The sequence below is a fragment of the Dipodomys merriami genome, unplaced genomic scaffold, assembly GCF_024711535.1.
Source record: "Dipodomys merriami isolate MVZ:Mamm:240054 unplaced genomic scaffold, mDipMer1.0.p SCAF_10, whole genome shotgun sequence".
NCBI lineage: Eukaryota > Metazoa > Chordata > Mammalia > Rodentia > Heteromyidae > Dipodomys > Dipodomys merriami.
Window position 1 is genome coordinate 28430976 of NW_027202271.1, and position 6000 is coordinate 28436975.

The window sequence follows — 6000 nt, forward strand, 5'->3', positions numbered from 1 at the left end:
TTCAATTGAGCAAAGTGATGCAAAGTTACACAAAGTGTCTTTAAAATGCCATCTTGGGCTGGAGGGTATAGGTTAGTGTACTTCTTATTAGTTATAACCTGGCCACCTTTGTAATTCGTTCCCCTGTAGGATTCCAACTGAAATTATGAGATTTTTAACCTATTGTACCTATTATAGACTATATAGACTATTCAGCATATATTTGAACAGTGATAGTGCCTATCATGGCTGATTCACGAAATGAACTTCAGATTTGGGATCCCAATTGATTATACTAACAGCTCCCTTTATTAGCTTCCCTTCACCCTTGCCTTCCCCCATCATTCTACGATCCCTCCCATTCTGGATTGTGCCTTTGTCAATGCAATGATAGCAAATGCATCATAACCAGAGGCATTCTTTCCTCTCTTCAGCTCCTGAAATTATTTGTGAGCATATGGCCAAGCTGTGTACCAGAGGATGAGAAACCATGTGGAGCGCAGAGATTCTAGCCAAGGGTTCTCTAGATGAGACAGTCTCCAGGTAATTGACCAGCTCACCATAGATGTACGGGTCGGCCTAGCTAAGATCAGTTAAATCTAGCCAAAATTAGCACAACTGCCCAGCCAATCTGTAGATTCATAACTAACAAATGATGATTTTCTTAAGGTGCCTGTGATCAGGGGTGGTTCATTGTGTAACAACAGTAATACAGGTGAGGAAAAGTGAGAAGAACCATAAGTGAGGAACTTGTAGGTGCCGAGTTTCCCAAACCACGTCTTCCAGGCTTGTCAGTTTCCATTTCAGGATTTTTGGAGATGGAAAATGTTTGAATGTCCTGACTCTGGCTCTGTAAGATGATACCTAGGTTACTTCTAACAAATCATTTCCTTTGATAAACAAATATATCAGTAAACTTCTCTTCCCTTTGTACAGAAGGTTGTGTTAGAACAATGCTGGAAGGGGGGAGGTTTTGGGCAGAGAAAGATACTATAAGAAGCAACATATAACTACCCCATTAAATAGAAGCAATCATAGCACTCCATAGGATGTAGTTGTAGAGATGAATTTGCAAATGATTCAGGCAATCTTTACTTGGAAGATGCTGTGTAGCTTTATCACTTCTTTGTAGAAGATCTAGAACCCTCAGCTGGGGCTGGGAAGGTGGCTCAGTGGTAGAGCGCTTGCCTTGCATGCATGAGGCCCTGGATTTGATTCCTCAGCATCACATAAGCAGAAAAAAGAAAGCTGGAAGTGGCGCTGTGGCTCAAGTGGTAGAGCACTAGCCTTGAGCTGAAGAGCTGAGGGACAGCACCCAGGCCCAGAGTTCAGGCCCTACGACGGGAACCCCCCCCCCCCCGCTCCCCTCCCCCCAAAACAGTTGCAGTTGCTGGATTCAGTATTCATGGTTGATAGTGGCTGTGTACAACAATGTTACTACAGAGGACCTGCTCCATGGTCTCAGCATAAGAAGACATAGTTTATAGAGCATATAGTTCATAGAGCATGGACTGTAAGGTATTGTTTCAAAAGGTGAAGATTTCAGTGTGCAGTAGCTGTAACAAATGTAGCCTACTAGTTTAGTACATACACTTTGGAACCAGAAGAGTTCTGGATGGAAATTAGCATTTCTGATTTAGTACTGTTGTCATTATGGGCCAGTTTCTTAACTTGTCTATGGCACTGTGCAATCAAAATGGCAGCCACTTCCTAATGATAAGGTGAGGATCAAATGACACATAGCATGTAAAATGCCTAGTAAGCCCTGGGTAATGATAGGTGATGGTGATGATGAAGATTACTTAAGATAATGTTTCCCAAAATGGATTCTGCCCCCACAATAATGTGTTTAGGATTATTAACAGGTGTACTGTTAAAAAATTGTCAAAGTCACAGAAGCCATCAAAGCACTAAGGTCATGCTCTGAGGTCATGCAGTAGAATTTGGTGTGACCTTTCCCAAATTCAGGTGAAGAGGGAATCAACCCCTCCTCCCTTCTTGGGACACATGTAAGCATGTCTGGCTCAACGAGGTCTCTTAGAACATTATATGGACAATGCTAATACGTGAATACAACCTTGAACTACTTGATTGGTTAAAACTCCATCAGAGAAAGCAAGATGTGAGTTGGATGTAAAGAAACTTTGGTGTAAAACTTACCTCTTGTTGAGCTAACACTGTAATTGGTTCTGAGTCCCTGAGGAGTCTGGGGAGAAGAGTGGACTTTCACCCAGGCCATCTGCTGGGAAGGGCAGTACACAGTGGGCCAGGGTTGGCTTTTCATTCTTCAGTCACAATTGACTATGGCTTCTCAGTAGAAGCTACCCAGGCCTCTCAGTGGCAGCTCTGGTCTCTGTCTTCACCGAGACCACCCAGACAACACTATTTTTTTCCAGTCAGAATTGTACACATTGAGGTCTCTCTCCCACCCTCCCTCCCTTCCTCCCTTCCTCCCTTCCTCCCTTCCTCCCTTCCTCACTCCCTCCCTTCCTCCCTTCTTCTCTCCCTCTCTCCCTCTCTCTCTCTCTCTCTCTCTCTCTCTCTCTCTCTCTCTCTCTCTCTCTCTCCCTCCCCACACTCTCTCTCCTTCCTTGCTTCCTTCCTTGCTTCCTTCCTTGCTTCCTTCCTGCCTTCCTGCCTGCCTGCCTGCCTGCCTGCTTGCCTTTCTTCCTTTCTTTTCTTTTTTGACTTGTGTTTTGTAGGAAACCACCTGAAGCACACACCAAATGGACCCATGTTGGCCTCAGTGAAGAAGTTCTACACAGTAGAGTTTTAAGTGGAGAATTAACACTGGTCATAGGAAACAAGGTGGATGGATCTCTAGCACTGAATAACTTAGAAAGACCAGCATGCTTGCAACCTTTCCTCCTTCTAGGAAGAGTTGGGGGTGGTGATTGTTTCAAACTCTTGGTCTGATACTGTTGCTCATTGGTTGATGGTCTACCACTTCAGACACAATGCCAATCCCCCCTTTCATCTTCTTAAGGAGAAAATTTTCAGAGTTCCAGCAGCTAACAGATGATGTCAAGGAGCAAAAGCAAATGTGGTGTTTTAGAAGAGAGACCCAGATACCTTCTCAGCCTGCCCTGGCTGGCTCTAAACTACATTTCTCCAGGTCTCAGCCTCTAGAGTAGCTAAGATTGCAGATGTGAGCCACCAGTACCCAACTTTCAAGTTACTTCTTGGAGTCAGCAAAATCAAAATCTAATCTCAAAATAGAACTTCCCCTCAAAATAATATAAAATAAAACCCTAAAGATGCAACCAATAAATGAAAAGTCAGCTGAAATGTCAAGAAGTTGAAATCTAAAAATTTTAAATTAAGTATACCAGAGGAATGCAAGTCATGGTTTATTAATAGAAAATTTATGAAGAAAACACATCCTTTTCAGTAAGTTAAAAGAAAAAATATAATTGTCTTAGCAGATGGCATCTATTTATATTTAAAACTATTGTAAATAGCAATAGAGAATGGTTCCTTAACAGTACTTACAGAGATGCTTCCTGGAGATAGGAGAAGAGGAGAAATCTTATAATTTCATTTTATTTAATAATCTTACCTTTAGTATTTAATATTTTCAAGGAAGTGTAGCCATTGCAAAAAGAAAGGGACAGTTAACCATGGAACAGTTAATTTTATTTGTCAACTTGGCTGGACCTTGGTGACAAGAGGCGTGGCTAAATACCAGTCTAAATGTTTGGAAATCACATTTAAATTAGTAAAATTTGAGTGAAGCACACTATTTCCACTATGTGTTGAGCCTCATTCAATCAGTTGAAAATCTTAAAAGACAGTTCATTTGAGAGAGAAGAAATTCTGTTTTTCTAGACTGACTTTTGTTTTGGGACTGAAGGGACACCCCTTCTCTGGGTCTATTTGCTGGCTTGTCCTGCAGAATTTGGATTTGCCAGCATCTATAATCATTCAACCATTCCTTAAGATAAATCTGATAAATCTGTCCTCCCTCTCTCCCTCCTCTCTTTCTTTTCCTCTCTCCCTCCCTCCTTTCCTCCCTCCCTTCCTTCCTTCCTTCCTTTCTTCCTTCCTTCCTTCCTTCCTTCCTTCCTTCCTTCCTTCCTTCTTTCCTTCCTTCCTTTTTTCCTTCCTTCCTTTCTTCCTTCCTTCCCGATCTATCTATCTATCTATCTATCTATCTATCTATCTATCTATCTATCTATCTATCTATCTATCTATCTATCTATCTATCTATCTGTCTGTCTGTCTGTCTGTCTGTCTGTCTGTCTGTCTGTCTGTCTGTCTGTCTGTCTGTCTGTCTGTCTGTCTGTCTGTCTGTCTGTCTGCCTGTCTGTCTGTCTATCTATCTACTTAGCTATCTCTATTTTGTGGAAAGCACTGACTAATTCAAACAGCACCAATAGCTGACACATACTGGGTGTTTTCCACCACTGGGTGTCAGGCAATATTTTTAGGCTATACATGGATATTTTAACTCATTTAATCATCACAACAGCCCCATAAGATTATATTCAGATGTAAAAAAACTACTATGCAGTCATTTAAAAAGAGAATTTTATCCTGTCACTCAATTATTATTCTGTTGCATATTTATGTTTTCTCATGTGTGTGGCACTGTATAAAGTTTGTTGGCTGACTTATAGATGGATTATATTTCTCAAATAACAAAGAAACATCCACAATTTTAAAAAAGCTATTATATAATTATGGAGAAATCTATGCAAAAAAAGAGGATTTAGAAAGAATCATATCAACATATTTGTACAGGTACCAAGTGATTTAATCATTTTTCCTAATATGTTTTATTATTTCTAATGTCATGATAAAAACCATATATTAATATTCCACAGTTAGAGATTATTCAAATTTGGGGTGGGGGGTATAGATCTATAGTAGAGTGTTTACTGAGTATTCAGAGAGCCTTGGGTTCAATCACTAACACTGGAAAAGTAAAAAAAAAAATCAGACATATAAATAACAAAAATTCTAAAAGAAGAGTAAAAAAATCTGCCAAAATCAATTTGTTCTCTTGATTTTCAAAAAGATTACTGGCTACCTGAAGTAAGGTCAGTTTACAACAGACCTAGGAACTTGTTTGAGACACAGATTCTCAGTCCTACTGCACTGTTATGTCAGAATTGGGATTTTTATTTATTTTATTATTGTCAAGGTGATGTACAGAGGGGTTACAGTTACATAAGTAAGGAAATTAAGTACATTTCTTGTCAAACTTGTTACCCTGTCCCTCACTTTTCTGCTACTTTCCCTCCCCCCACCCCCAGAATCTGAATTTTACCAAGGGCTCCAGGTGATTTGTGTAGATATTAACATTTGAGAAGCTCTGCTTTGTGGTATTTATAACTGATCATGTCATTACTGTACTGAGTTTACCAATGACTATTAGCAAGCTGTTGTATTGGCATTCTATACGAAGAGGTTAATAAAATGTCAAATATCTTTCTGGCATTGAAATAACTTCCACACATGTTCAGTAATTTGTATGCAAATGAGTCACAAGTTCTGAGGTGAAAGCAATCTGCCACTGGCCTTGCCCTTGCTGTAGGCTGTTTGATACTCAGATCCATCCCTAGCTCCCCCTCCCTAACCCCACTCTATTTCTTCCCTTGATTCACCTCTGAGCTCATTATCTAATAAGCTTAGCTACCTGCTCAGTCAGGCTTGTCTGTGTGCTCCCATTCATAATAAAATGTGTCATCACTTCCAATATTGCCCAGAGGTTAGAAAACTTATTGATAACCTAGGGCTAGTAGAGGAGTTGCTTTTGGAGAGATTTATTTATTTCAATCATTGACCACTTACTAGGTAGTTGATTAATAGTATATTCTATGACTTTTAAGACCTCCTAATAAAATGGTAGAAACAGTAAGGGGCAGTAGCGGGCACACATAGAGATGTCATACAGTGTGCGGATGGGATAGGGGACTTTAAGAAACACCAGAAAGGGGTCACCAATAGTGCTCATGGAATATCAGGAAAGAACTAAGGGAAAAGGTGACATTCCTCTGTGATTCTCCAACTCTTCCC